The sequence below is a fragment of the Rhinolophus sinicus genome, chromosome 3 (assembly GCF_057876585.1).
Source record: "Rhinolophus sinicus isolate RSI-liver-muscle chromosome 3, RSI-T2T, whole genome shotgun sequence".
Classification (NCBI taxonomy): Eukaryota; Metazoa; Chordata; class Mammalia; order Chiroptera; family Rhinolophidae; genus Rhinolophus; species Rhinolophus sinicus.
In genome coordinates this window covers 78,658,612-78,674,187 of record NC_142503.1, presented here as the reverse complement: position 1 = coordinate 78,674,187, position 15,576 = coordinate 78,658,612, and positions in this window count along the sequence as shown.

The window sequence follows — 15,576 nt, the reverse complement described above, 5'->3', positions numbered from 1 at the left end:
TTTGTAGACTGGCCCGCAATCTGGGTTTGTCTGATGCCTTTCTCATGATTAGGGCTAGGGTTCTTAGGAGGAAGACTGCAAAGGTAAAGTGCCATTTTCACTACGATGCACCCAGAATACACGCTACCAACGTGATGTTAAGCTTGGTTGCACGGCGGAAGCAGCGTTTGTCATATTTCTCGTTCTTGTCCCCTCTTGGTGGAAGTCAGTGCATGCAGCGCATACCTACCTGAGAATATGGTTCCTACATAAATGATTTGAAATTCTTTAGTACAGATTTGTTTTATTTATTTATCGACCCACTCATTTATTTGTGTCAGTATGGACTCAAAGGTATTTCTTTTGTATTTCCTTTGGGTTATAAGCCAATACTATGTGACTTACTTTGTTGCTCAAATTATTTCAGCTCCAGCGACTCAGAGCTCTTTCAGTTGGCTTTTGAGTCCCTTTGACATGCACCCATTGTCTTGCTTTTTTAACACTTCCTTACTTTCTGGAACCACAAGATGCTCCAGGCTCATCTTGTACTTTCCCTGCCTCAGCCCTAGAAGCAGCCATTTCTCTAAGGAACCTTGTTTCCCTTTATGGAAGAATGGCATTTAGAATCCAAACTCCGAATCTGAGTGTGGCCCATCTTTTCTTTTTGCTTCTTATAGACCCTCTCAGCTGACAGAATAAAGAAATATGTGTGTGTATACTAACCAGTGTATACACACATATCCATAAATATTCCTATGTGCATCCATCTGTATCTATATTAAGCTAAACATGAGTTCATACCAATGTCTCCAAATCTAACCCATTACTACACATTTTGTAGATAATGTAACTGTGGAGAAGTATAAGCCAACCTGATTTCCCCTTCTTCTACAGAACTCACTTTTCCTAACAATTTTGCTTTGAAATTTAGTAACATTATCATTGAAATGTAGTAACTTCACCAGGCCACGTATTGGAGTTGAGCGTTTTGATTGGACCCTGACTCCATGAGCGGAACAGAAGTGTTCAGAAGCCACGTTCTTCACAATTCCCAGGCTAAACCCTATGGTTGTGGCCCCAGTCCTGGGACAAGAAGTTCTTTTCAGCCTCTCCTGTTGTCCAACTGGGGGAGAAACCTTCCCCAAGGCAAGGAACTCCAAGTAAGGAATTTATAATTTTTAAAAAATCACTTAACTTTTAAGTTTATGTTTAAATTTGTACAGAGTAAATGTCACTGCCTGTGATGTACGGTTTCATGTCTTTTGTCAAACACATGAAGACGTGTATCTACCAGCACAGTCATGATACAGTTCACTTAGTGCACCCCACCCCACATTCTCTCTGGTTGCCCTTTGTAGTCAACCTCTCCCCCATCTCTAATCTTTGTTAACCACTGACTTATTCCTCATCCCTATAGTTTTGTCTTCTCTAAAATGTCATATAAGTAGAGTCATATAGTAGGCAGCCTCTTGGACCTTGCTTATTTCAGTTGGCAAAAATGCATTTGAGATTCTTCCACGTTGTTACATAAAATCACTTAGTTTTAATATTAATAACCGTGTACTAAGTCAGCATAATTTAGATTTTTGCTCTAGTCATTCCCTTCAGTGCCTGCATTAGTTTTATGTTGCTGCATAACAAATTAGCACAATCTTAGGGACTTAACCCTCACTTATTACCTCCCAGTTTCCATGGGTCTGGAGTCTGGGCATAGCTTGGCTGAGTCCTCTGTTCACGGTGTCACAAGGCTGCAAGCAACATGTCAGACTGGGCTGCTATCTCATCTGAGGCTCACGGGTTGTTGGCAGAATTCAGTTCCTTGCATCTATAGGACTGAGGGCCTTCTCCTATCAACACGAACACTTTGCCTTCTGTACAGTGAAACTGATTTGGGATTTCTCACCTCCAGCACTGCAAGAGAGTAAACTTTTATGTTTTAAGCCATTAAGTTTGTGATAATTTGTTACAGCAGCAATGAGAAACTAATACATTGCATATTAGGAAAGAAGTATATGTGCAGGAGGTATGCTAAAATAGAACAGGGATTCTCAAACTCCTTTGATTGCAAACTCTTGGTAAGTAATACAGCTTTACATCAATATCCAATGTGAACAAGCATATGCCGTTGTACACACACAAACTCATAATCAAAAGTTTTGCAAGTCTATATTTATTCCACAAAGTATACTCTGATATTTTCTGTACTATTTTATTTCATTCCATTACTTCATTTTTTAAGAAAATGCTGGTTAGGGGCCATTAAATTTATTTCATCATCTCCTGAGAATCTTGAAAGACACTAGAGTTCAAGGAAGTAACTAAGCCCAAAGAAGGGCAGATTGGGATCAGCTGAGATAAACTTTAAATGTCAACCTCTTGACATCATATGACAAATGCTTTTTAGTAACCCACAGGTGGTACCACTGCCGTCAGGAGCCTAAACAAAATATAGTCGGTGCAAAGATTCTCCCTGGAACTCTGAATTCTGTCTCAGTGGTTCTCAACTGAGGGTGATTTTGCAGCCCAGGGGGCGTGGGACAATGTCTGGAGACATTTTTGCTGTTACAACTAGGAAGGAAGCCGCTACTGGCATTAGGTGGGTAGAGGCCAGGGATGCTACAGCTAATCATTCTGCAATGCACAGGGCCGCTGCCATGACAATGAATTATCCAGCCCCACATGTCAGTGGTGCCATTGTTGAGAAATCAAGCTCTAGCTGCGTCTTCCCTTAGTCAGCTATGTCCAGACTGATTCAGTCTCTTTTGAAGCCAGGTGTATCCTCCTTTGTGATATCCCATGGTCCAAAATTACGCCTTTCCTACCCAGCATAAAACAGTCACAAGCTCTTGTGATTAGGTTTGTGTTTTAGTCCACTCAGGCTGCTGTAACAAATACCACAGATTGAGTAGCTTATAAGCAACAGAAACTTATTTCGCACAGTTCTGGAGGCTGGAAGGCCAAATCAGAGTGCCAGTGAGGGCCGTTTTCCAGGCTGCAGACTTCTTGTTGTGTCCTCACATGGTGGAAGAGGTAAGCAAGCGCTCAGGAGCCTCCTTTATAACGGCCCTGATCCCTTCCATGAGGGCACCACCATCAGGACCTAATCACCTTTCAAAGGCCCCGTCTCCTAATAACACTACCTTGCGGGTTAGATTTCAACGTATAAATTTGGAGGGGGGGGGCACAAAATTCATACCATAGCAGCTAGTGACAGCTGCATTTTTAAAAGTTTATTAATAAATCTGAAAGCAGTAACTGGTGAAATAAGCAAGAGATCTTCTTGGCACACAGAGGCATATTCCAAGCTAGGGCTCTCAGTTAACTAAAGCACCGCACCTGCAGATTGTTTCAAACTTCCAAGTAGCTCCTCTAGTCATCTAAAATCTACTGCTTTAGGTTGGTACCTTTTACTACAGTCAGATTTAAAAGTACATTTGAAAATCATTTGAGTGAGACACAGGTAGCATTGGCCCATTAAAAACTGCAAAGATAATGACTTCCACATTAGAGAGCTGTTTAGGAGTTTTTTTCACTCTAAAACTACTTTTACCAGTTTCTGATTCTATACGGTCCATTGTAGGGCACTAGAAAGCAGCTTAAGGGTAGAAGGAATAGTCAGTAACCAACTTTTGTTGTTTCTACAAATAACTGGTATAAAATATACCATATGTTTAGGAAATGACATCTAATTAAAGCCAACATGGGACAACTTCCGAAGGGATGCACAGGCCCCATTCACAGGGCCAGCTCACTGGGGTAGGGTTGGTGGTGGTACATAGAGGGAGTGGTGGCACTCAGGGTCAAAGGGTAGATTGTGAACATAATGTGTTTATCTTTCATATTTGGGGGGCCTCTGGAAAAAAATATCATGCAAGTATTGTTGATTCCAGAATGAATGGCTTTGTGGTTTGAGTATTATTGTCTCTTCTAGTTTCACAGGAACATGAAAGCACCTATAAAAATAAACTCCAGGAAGTGGAATATACATTACAAAGAGGGTTTTTAAACATAATAATTAGAATTCCTGCCTTCTGAAACTAAGATAGCCTTACGGTGGAAAATACTCTGATCTTAATTTCTGTGTTGCAATACGCAGCCCCTCTCCAACCCCAGGGGAGGTTGGAATAGTGGTGAGGAGAGGCCTTAGCAAACCAAAATTCAGGAGCTTGAATAGTCAAGGAAGGTGTCTGAAAGAGAAGGTTCCAAAGGGCAATGTTCCAAGCAGAACAAACCCTTACAAGTGAAAAATATTCTTAACTAACCAGTCAGTCTCCTTCTGTATTTGTATGTATTTCCCCCTGGAACAAAGGCACATAAATTAAAAAGAAAAGAAAAGAAAAATGACCAGTTCATTAAATGCTGACCCAGTGCTAGGCACATTATATGGATTAGTTCATGTACTCATCACAGTAATTCTATGAAGTACCAGTAGTATTCCCACTTATACATAAGAAAACAGGCTTAGAGGAATTAAGTATTTGGCTTAACAAGGGACCAAGCTACGATTAGCAATTAGGCAATTTGACTGTAGAGGCCATGCAAGTAATCATCCTGGAACATGCAGTGCATGGATTCTTTCAAGAACTGCCATAGGTTTATTTTATAGTGGGCTCAAAGTGAAGGGAATTGTTATAGATGGTGGAAATGGGAGAGGTCTGTGAGTTTCTTTTTCCTTTTCCCAATCCTGTCAATTCTCTCTCTCTCTTTTTTTAACTGAAATATATTTGACATCTAACGTTGTGTAAGTTTAAGGTATACAGCATTTTGGTCATGGTGTATAATCTTTTTGACGTGCTCTTAAATTCAGTTTGCTAATATTTTATTGAGAATTTTTACATCTATATTTATCAGGGATATTGATGTACAGTTCCCTTTATTTTTGTAGTGTCCTGATCTGCCTTTGGTATCAGGGTAATGCTGGCCTCGTAGAATGCCTTTGGAAGTGTTCCCTCCTCTTCAATTTTTTGGAAGATTTTGAGAAGTATTGGCATTAATCTTTAAATTTTCAGTAGATTTCAGCAGTGAAGCCATCTGGTTGTAGGTCTTCTGTGTTGAAAAGTTTTAGATAACTGATTCAATCTCTTTACTTGTTATTGGTCTCTTTTAATTTTCTATTTCTTTCTGATTCAGTCTTGGTAAGTTGTGTGTTTCTAGGAATTATCTAGGTTATCTAATTTGTTGGCATGTAATTGTTCATAGTACGTATTTCTGTAGTATCAGTTGTAATGTCTCCTCTTTCATTTCTGGTTTTATTTATTTGAATCTTCTCTTCTTTTTTAAATTGGTTCTAGCTAAAGTTCTGTCAATTTTGTTTATCTTTTCGAAAAGTCAGCTTAGTTTTGTTGATCTTTTTTATTGTTTTACTGGTCTCTGTTTCATTTACTGCCACTCTGATCTATATTATTTCCTTCCTTCTGCTAACTTGGGATTAATTTATTCTTTTTTTCCCCAGTTCCTTGAGATGTAAAGTTAGGTTGTTCATTTTAGATCTTTCTAATTTCTTAATGTATGATTTTATTGTTATAAACTTCCTTCTCACAACTGCTTTTGCAGCATTCCATAGATTTTGACATGTTGTGTTTCCATTTTCATTTGGTTCAAGATATTTTTAATTTCCCTTTTGATTTCTTCTTTGACCCACTGGTTCAGAGTGTGTTGTTCAGTTTCCACATATTTGTAAATTTTCAAGCTTTCCTCTTGCTGTCGATTTCTAGTTTCATACCATGTGGTAGGAGAAGTTAGTTGGTATGATTTCAATCTTCTGAAATTTGCTAAGACTTGTTTTTGTTCTATCATATAATCTATTCTGGAGAATGTTTTGTGTGCACTTTAGAAGAATGTGTGTTCTGCTGCTATTGGAAGGAATGTTCTATATACGTTTGTTAGATCCATTTGACCTAAAGTATGATTCAATTCCAATATTTCTTACTGATTTTCTGTCTAGATCAGGGGTGTCCAAACTGCGGCCTGCGGGCCAACTGCGGCCCATGATCCATTGTTAATTGGCCCGCAGCAAATTCCAAAAATATATTTAGTTTTCTTAAATAAACCAGGTGAGGCAATACGTACTTCACCTCGAGTGCGTGGCCCGACTGTTTGTGTATTTTACCGCATATGGCCTTTGGTGAAAAACGTTGAAAAAAGTTTGGACACCCCTGGTCTAGATGATCTATTCATTGCTGAAAGTGGGGTACTGAAGTCTCCTACTATTATTGTATTGTCTATTTCTCTCTTCAGATCTGTTAGGATTTGCTTATTTAGATGTTGGGTACATAAATATTTATGATTATTATGTCTTCTTAGTGTATTGACCCATTTATCATTATATAATGACCTTCTTTGTCGCTTGTTACCATTTTTTTGGCTTAAAGTCTATTTTGTTTGATATAAGTATATCTACCCCAGCCTTCTTTTAGTCCCTACTTGCATGGAATATATTTCCCATCCCTTCACTTTGAGAGTATGTAAGTCCTTAAAACTGAAGTGGATCTCCTGTTAGCAGCATATAGTTGGGTCTTGTTTTATTCATCCAGCAACTCTGTGCTTTTTGATTAGTGAATTCAATCTATTTATATTTAGAGTAAATATTGATATGAAAGGATTTATTACTGTCATCTTATTGATTGCTTTCTGGTTGTTTTGTATTTTCACTTTTTCTTTGATCCCTCTGTTTATGCTTACCTTTTGAAATTGGTGATCTATTATCTTCATGAACTTGGATGTCAAAGTCTTTTCCCAGGTTTGGGAAGTTTTCAGCTATTATTTCTTTAAATAACGTCTGTCTCCTTCGCCCTCTCTTCTCATTCTGAAATCCCAATTATTCTAATATTTGCCCTTTTGATCGAGTCCCTAGGTCACTCGGGCTTTCTTTGCTCTTTTTTCTTTTTTCGTTGTTGTTCACTTCTGTTATTTCTAAATCCCTATTCTCTAAGTCACTTATTCTATCTTCCATATGTTTTATTCTACTTCAGATACTCTCTGTTGTAGTCTTCATCTCATTCACTGAATTCTTCAGCTCCAGAATTTCTCTTTGGTTTATTTTAATGATTTTTATCTCTTTGGTAAAGAGTTCATTTTGTTTGTTCATGTTTCTCCCCCTAATATCATTGACTTGTCTTTCTGAGTTTTCTTGTAGTTCATTGAATTTCTTCAAAACAGCTATTCTAAATTCTTTATCAGCTAGATCACAGTATTCTAGTTTTGAGCTAGGCTTTTGGATATTTATATCTTTTTTATGTGCCATATTTTCTTGATTAAACATGCTGCTTGCATTTTTGCATTGGTTTTTCCCGTTTGAAGTGGCAGACACCTTTCTTAATTCTTTATCGGTTGCCTTCATATCATTGCTGTTGCTGTATTTGGGGTTTCTTCAGCTTTTTAAGGGATAGACCTGCTCCACCCTCTTGCTCCCTCTTGTGGCAGAATTCTTCAGCTTTTACATCTCTCCTGTTATAACTCTCTAGGCAGACTACTGGAAACCTTTCTTTTATTCCCAGAAGGTGGCGCCACAGCTCCAGTTTGTGGTTTCTCCATTGCCCACAGACCCTGATCCGTTTTTCTGAGAGCACTGCGATTGCTAGACCTGCTTTCACTGCTGCACTCAGGAGCACTCGCAAGGAACTGCCACAGAGTCAAGGAAGGTGTGGGTTTCACTTGGGGGCATTGGGGACCCAGTGGGGAGTTTCTCAAATGGGAAACTCCCAAAGCCTTGTCGGTAGTGTTCCTGCTGAAGTCCTGAAGCAGTCAGCAGGAACCATGTTTCTTTAATGCCCTTTGATATTCTTATCCGCTTCCTTCTCTTTCTTCTTTCCCCCAGTCATGGAGGTTCTGCCTCAGTATTCTGGGTGCTGCTGGAGAAACAGGTTTCTCCAGCCAGAACCCGCAAAACTGGGCACACACAGTTTTCCACAACACTTGACAGCTTAGCCCCATGCAGTCCCAGGGAGGAAGGAGGGGGAGAAGGTGTGTAGGGCTCTGGCAGAGTCTCCCTCTCCTATGTACAAACTCCTCCCCTTTCCACTCCAATGATGCACTGAGATCTCACCTCAGGCAGACTGGACTTTTCTACAAATTCTGTCTCACCTGTATCTGAACAGGCCAGCACTCTCCAGGTTTTTCCCCTACTGGGGTGAGCAGGGACGGGGCAGGTTCACTGATTCCCTTGGATCTTCAGCCCTTACCAGGTATGTTTGTTCATTTTTGAAAGCACGGGTAGGCAAGAATCCTCTCAGGTCCCTTAGCATAAGTTGTTGGATCCCACATCTCCCATTGAGGCACTTTTATTTGGATGGATGTCTAATCTGTTTTTTAAAAAATGGGAAAGGAGGTGCTCGGGCCCCCTACTAACTCTTTGGAGTGTACTCTCTGTCCTAATAAACTTCTCTTTCACCACTTCTTTAAAAAGAGTGGGGGTGGGGGTGGGTGGAAGGAGAAATGTCTTACAGCACCATGATGCTGCCATCACTCCCTGTCAAGTCATAGGGTGCAAACTATTACAGAGGTAATTCTAACAAATTATGTTTCCAAATTCTGTGATCTTACATGGGTAGTAGCCTAATAGGTATCCTCACCTCTTCTTCACCTGCGATACTCAGTTACCCTTCAGTTTGAGCCCCCTACACACACACACACACACACACACACACACACACACACACTCACACACATTTTAACATCTCATTTTGGAGTTTGAGTGAGCTATATTAAGTCAGCACCTGGAAACCCAGCAGCAGGATCCTATCTCCAAAATGTGATAATGAAATCTATCTCCAAAATAGCATGCTAGCTATTATTTTGGGTACTCTGCAAGACACTTTTTGGGTCAAACTTCAATGAGCTGTGGAGGATTGGAAGATAGAGACTCTTCTTTGCCAACTGGTCTTTTGATAAAAGGAACTTGAAATAACTGGAGAGCAGCTAGAGATTAAAGGTTAATATGACCCATGTTGCGTCACTGGAGGAAGCATTTCCTTTCTGGGAACCAAGACCTCTATACCCATAGATCCTGGAATTGTGAGGGCAGGAGTACAGACTCCCCTGTGAGGAACTGGGAGTGGGATAAGTGGTGTCACTTCCACTCCTTAGTGCCTGGACCCAGGTAGTCTACCCATTGAGAACACAGGGCCATATTGTGGTTGTCAATTTAGGGTACATTACATCGTGCAGAAGGTTGCCCCATCTTCACAGTATCATCTTCAAGCTGATGCCTCAAGTGTTTCTTTTTAAAAGGCTATTCCATTGCTGTGTCAAGCAGCTTCTGAGTTTGGCAGCAAATGACAAGATCAGTAGATCTCATGGTTCTGAATTCACTGCTGCACCTCTTTTGCTGTAAAGTGGATTCCTTAGTCCTTTGTGGTGCAACGTAGGATCCTAGGTAGGTCGATCAAACCCTTTGTAAGTCCTTGGGTAGTGATGTTGGCTGTGGCTAGGCGGCCAGGAAAGAAAAGCTCATACCCAAATTATGGGTAAATTATAGTCAGGATTAATTTACTCCCCTTTCTAAATTGGCAGGGGTCCAAAGTTACTTACCAGTAGGTGGCTGCTTGGTTTTCTCAAGGGAAGGTGCTGTATCAGGGGCTCAGTGTTGGTCACTTACTGGTAGATAGGACATTTGACACAGCAGTGGCAACATCAGCCTTGGTGAGCAGGAGCCCGTGCTGTCGGACCCATGGGTAGCCTCCACCCCTGGCTACTTCATTCTAGCTCCCATTATACCACACACTGCAGTGGCCAATAAACAGAGGCACACTGATACTTCGCTAAGTCATTCTATTTCGTAGTGTCTTTTCTGTGATAGATGATCTCTGGTGGGTAACATACTGTTGATTCAAAAATCTTCATAGTTTCATGCTCCTTCCTATAGCTCTAGCCACATACCTCTTACCCAAACTTTCTTGTCTTTGATCTTCCAATATTTCTCCTTCCAGGTCTTTGGCTAACCTGCCAAGCCGTTAGCTATTGCCTGTAAGTCATATATATCTATTGCCTATGAGTCCTTGGGCCACTTTTATTGTCACATAAAGTAGATGCCCATGTAAAGAACCCAAAGCTCACCCACTGGAAGGATTTTTCCTCACCATACTTTCCCTGGAGCTGAAGGAGAGGCACTGGTCAACAGTGGGGAATGAAACTGGGGTCAGGACTTGTGCAGCTTATTTGTGCCCTCTGGCTCCATTCTCTCCCATGCACCACTGGCATCTTACTATAGATTGTTGCTGGGTCTGCCTAACCTTATGATTTTGTGACATATCCCAGCTCAGTACTGGATGTATGATCACTTCTACAATTAGATGCTTGTCTCAACGAGGGGCCAGAAGCACCCAAGAACTATTTTTTCAAATGGTGTGTAATTTTTCCAATACAGGTGGCATGGTCTAGTTGCAGACTCTATGCTGTAATTCTCCAACTGGGGCATGCCATAAACACCACATGGCACCTTCTTCTGGAATGGTCAGCTCTGTCATGGGGCCGGTCAGGTAGTATGGTCCGGCAGGAAGGATGACTAGCACTGCAGCCTGGACCTGTGGCAGATCATTCCGTTCTGAGCCTCACTCAAAGCTAGAAGCTATTTGCATAAAAGGGCTGAAATAGTGTTCCCAGTCTGAAATATGCTGACATGAGAATCCAAGGCACTTTGAGAATACCATCCACTGTGGCTTACCTCTGAGTGGGAGAGGTGTGAAATTACAATACTTTGTTTTTTACTTTGAAAGGGATATTCTGGCATACCCTAGATTATTGGATCCCTCAAAACTTCACTGATATGGCAGGTCCGTGACCCATCCATGGAGGTCATGTATCTTACTAAGGCCTTCCATGTGCTTGCAACTCTTTGTTCATCCAGTTCAGGTGACACAACACAATGTTACCAATATGTGGTCCGATGTGATAGTATGTCCAGATGACCTAGATCCCTTCTGACTATATTATGACTGAGGGCAGGAGAGTTGACATTAACACTGCAGTGCACCCAGAACATGAACTTTCTGGTCCTCCCTCCTAACAGGGATGGAAAAGAAGGCATTTGCTAGATCAATGGCCACATACCATCTACCTTGTTGATCTGCCCTAACAAAGATATCACATCTGGAACAGCAGCTACAATTGGACCTATCACTTGGTCAAGTTTGTGGTCGTCCACTGTCTTCCTCCAGGTTCCATCTGTAGAGTACAGACTGGTTAATTAAATGGGTATGTGATGGAGACCACCATTTTTCCATCTTTTAGGTCTTTAAGTGTGGCACTAACCTCTCCCTTCTCCCCAAGATAATACTGCTATTACTTATTATCTTAGCTGAGAGTATGAGGGCAATTTCAAAGCTTCCCCTTAGCATTTCTTTCTAAAATAGCTCTTATCCCAGACTAAGGAACCACTATGGAAATTTTCCCAACACGAGTGTGTCCATCATGGTTAGATATATTCATGGAGGGGGGAAATGACCACTAGTTGGATCTTTGGTTACAGTGGACTCACTATGAGCTAGATGCAGGTCAAGACTAAATTTATTACCTAGCAACCCCAAATGCTCCCAGTGTAATAGGGACAAATGGACATGATGATGTTTGCTCCCTAATTATCAGTGTCAACTTGGAAACTGTGCCCAATAATCCTCAAAATATTGAGTATTTTCCATTTCCCAATGTTTGGTTGCCCAAGTAAGACTCTTTGGGGAAGCAGTAGGAAAATCATTCACGGATCCGCTTGCCATGGTGTGCAGGGTCCTTCCTCTGTCAATGAGTTCTGGGTCGGAACTGGCTCAGGACCAGAAACTGAACAAGACTTCATGATTTTTTATTGCGGTGGCTGCTCGCAGCCTCCTGATAATCCATTTTTTATTTCTTTTGATTATATAGATTGGGCAGTGCCCTTACTGGCGGGCCATCTGTCTTGTACCTGCTGGTTCCACTAATCCTCTCAATAGCTCTCTGCAGATCAGGAACTTTGGCTGCCACCCTGACCTTGCAGTTCGTTCATTAAGATAATTGACCCTCTGCTCCTGACAGTTAAGTGCCACAATCTGGCATTTATTATTTCAGGATCTCATCCCCATTGTTATGAGGGCACCTAGCTCAGTAACAGAATTTCCTACCATCAGTCCAGGCCTTCAGAAGAAAACCACTCCTGAGCGTGTAAACGATGCTGGTGTCCCTTTAAACAGCACATCCTTATAGCTTTGATAAAAGGAAGAACCTCTGGGCTTTCTTGCCTTACACAGTGTATTCACTCTAGCACGCACACTTCTCTGAAGTTTTTGATTCCTTCTTCCCCTTGTCTGCCTTGGAAGTTCTGTTACACTTCTTTTAACTGGGCCAAGCTAAGTGGCTCAGGCATTTTCCAGCTGTGTATCAGCACTGTCTCTCCAAATCCCTGCCAGAGTGTTAAATCTTTTATCATTGGAGAGTGCTTACATATAAACAAACTTTCCCTCACTCAACTTTATGTTCCTTCTCCCTTGACCCAGAACCCTCATGATCCAGGCTTATATATTTTCTTTCAGCTCCTCCAGGCTTATTTTGGCAAGGTTCTGTAGCAATTTTGGCAGGCCCAGCACTTCCCTGGCCCAATTAGGTTATGTCTTGACCCTAGTTATTGGCTTGGTGGTGAGAGAAGGTGAAGAGGGGGCATGATATCCTGCAAGGTAGAAGCTTCTGCATCCTCTTCAAGCAAGGGGAGGAAGGGAGTGAGTGGGAGCCTAACAGGAAGAAGTGGGCTACTTCTCTAGGTCCATATCCAAGGTTTTAGTGTGCGTAACCTAGGTGTCTTCATTCCGTCTCACCGTCCTATTCTTTTTGCAATCATGTCCCTGACCATGGCTTAGCAGACATGATAGGGCTGGAATCCAACCTTCTCTAGAGCTCTGCCAATCTTACAGTTAAGTCCTGGGCCTGAGCCTCTGCTTTTTCTCTCCTCCAGCTGCAGGAGATGAGAGTCTTTATATACTGTCAAGGATGCCCTCTGGATTTCACACATAGCTTTTACCTGGTGATTAATCATCCTCAGCATTTCTCTAATGCATTGATTGACCCCAACAACAGCCATCTAATTCCACACTCTTTACAGTTACCACCTCTCTAGAACTTCTCAAATGCCTGAGACGTTGTCCCTATCAGGGTATTCCTAGTATCCCATCCTAGTTCACTACCAGTGAAAGTTTCCACAATTACATTGCTATGGCATGCTACTGGTGACCCAGGCTCCACCTGCCCGCTCCATTGCCAGCCTGCCACGGGGTTACCAGCTCCAAAATCTCATTTTAGAATCTGCTTCTTCAGACCATTCTTGACTATAATTGTCGTAGATGGGCTTCCTGGGAAAACAGACTGAGAGAAAGATTTGCATGCAAGATGCTCACTGTGGTATGCCATTGGGATCAAAGCCTGTGTGGTCTGAAGGAAGTAGAATGAAATGTAGGGCCAAGTTAAATTGTAATGCAGTCACGACGAAGGCCTTGGCTGATCCCACAGGTAGCTGCTCTTTAGTAGGGATGGCCTTTCAGACTTGTCCTGCTTTAGCCAAGGAGGTTGGATGTAGGACGTCTTTGGAGAAGAATCATGATTTTTGGATGAAGTAGCTCTTTTCAGTTGAGGCAGTTCTTGGAGAGCAACTAAGCTGAGTGTTCTCAGCCACCAACACTGCTGGGAGCTGAGGGAATGAGTGGCCCAGAGTATCCACTACAAGCCCCAGGACACTTTCTCCTTTACCCACAAACCACACACACAGCCTCATAATTTTAACATGTCACCAAACCAGGATTACAGAAAATAATTTAATTTTGGGGAGGACAAGTCTTTTTGTCTTTAGTCAAGTGTTTTAAAGTCATGTGAAATAGTTCCTCTCTGGGTGATTATGCCACCAGCTATTATTCATTTGCTTTGCTTTCAATTTTTAGGAGTTTTTTTTTTTTTTTTTTTTAATTTCAATTACTAATAGTGTAAAATCTTTACATGGGTCAAAAACAAGATACATTCTAAGAAGTCTAGCTTCTATCCTTCTCACGATAGGTGTATTTTTAAAAATATATATGGTTTATACTTCTATTTAAAAATATAAACAGAAATACTCTCTCTCCCTTTTTCTTAACTGGTAGCATACTGCGATAATTTTGTGTCAACTTGACTGTGCCATGATCAGACATCTGGTCAAACACTCTGGGTGTGGCTATGAGGGTGATTTTGGATGAGATTCATACTTAAATCAGTGGACCTAATAAAGCAGAATGCCCTCCATGGGGGTGGGCTTCCTCCAATGAGTTGAAGTTCTGAATAGACTAAACAGGCTGACCCTCAGCCAAGTAAGAGAATTCCTCCTGCCTGACTGCCTTTGAACTAGAATATCAGGTTTTTCCAGCCTTCAAACTCAAACCGACTTTTATAATAAATCTTTTATTTCTTCAAAAAATTTCACCAATACCATGATTTTATTTTATTTAAAGAAATTTATTACTAAGAATTGGCCCATGTGATTATGGAGGCTGACAAGTCCTAAGATCTCCAGGGTGAGTTGGCAAGCTGGAGACCCAGGAGAACCTAAGATGGAGAACCAGTCTGAGTCCAAAAGCCTGAGAACCAGAACCCATGATATAGTTCCAGTCTGAAAGTAGGCAGGCTTGAGACCGAGGATGAGTCAATGTTTCAGCTCACGTCCAAAGGCAGGAAAAAGCCAATGTCCCAGTTCAAAGACAGTCAGGCAACAAAGCGATCCAAGATGGAGTTGTATTTAAACACTGTGCTCGCCTCCTCCGTGAACACATCAAAATTACAACTAAATCACAGATCAACCTGGAGAACCATCTCAAATTTAGTTGAACAGAAGTCCTATAACTAAGTGTATAAAGAAGTATCCACATCAAGACCGGTAGGGGTGGAAATGCAGAATAGGCTGGCCCCAAACCTCCACGTGGTGGTTGAAAATCTGTAGGGATATCTTGGCTATGGAGGTTCCCCCCAGAGGAGCAAGGACACCAGCCCCACAGCCTGGAATACTGGTACCAGGAAGAGGAGCTCCCACATTTGGCTATGTAAAACAGTGGGGATTCCAACCATCCAGGTGGGACAGAAGGCTGCAGGAAACTGAGATGTCCTTTTAAAGGGTCCACACACTTACTCATTGGCTTGCAGGACTCACCCTGGGCTCTGGTGGAGGGTCAGTGACTCGGAGGGCATTGAAGACATATGGGGAGAGACTGAGTTGTGCGGCTTCGAGGCGAGGACTGGAGGAACACTTGCCATTTCCCTGTGTGGAGTCCTCCTCCTACGCAGCTGGCAGGAGGGTGCCATCTTTCCTGTGTGGAGCCCTCTCCCCATGCCCATGGCCAATCTGAATCTAAATTGGTCTGAGGCACTTCCTCATTTGCAGCCAGCCCTGCCTGCATTGCACTCTTTCTTGGACAACTATCAGGGGTCCATGGGCCCCAGGAGGGCAGTGGCTGACCTCAGTGTGCTCCGAGACTTTTGCTGAGTAGCTCCAGGTTCAGCACTGGCACCAAACCAGAACCCACAGTAAGCTGGTGATCATTCTAGTGACTCCGAGACCCCGCATCACCCAATTTGTGTACCGCATGAGGCTTTAAAAGTGGCTGAAACTTACAGGAGTGGGCA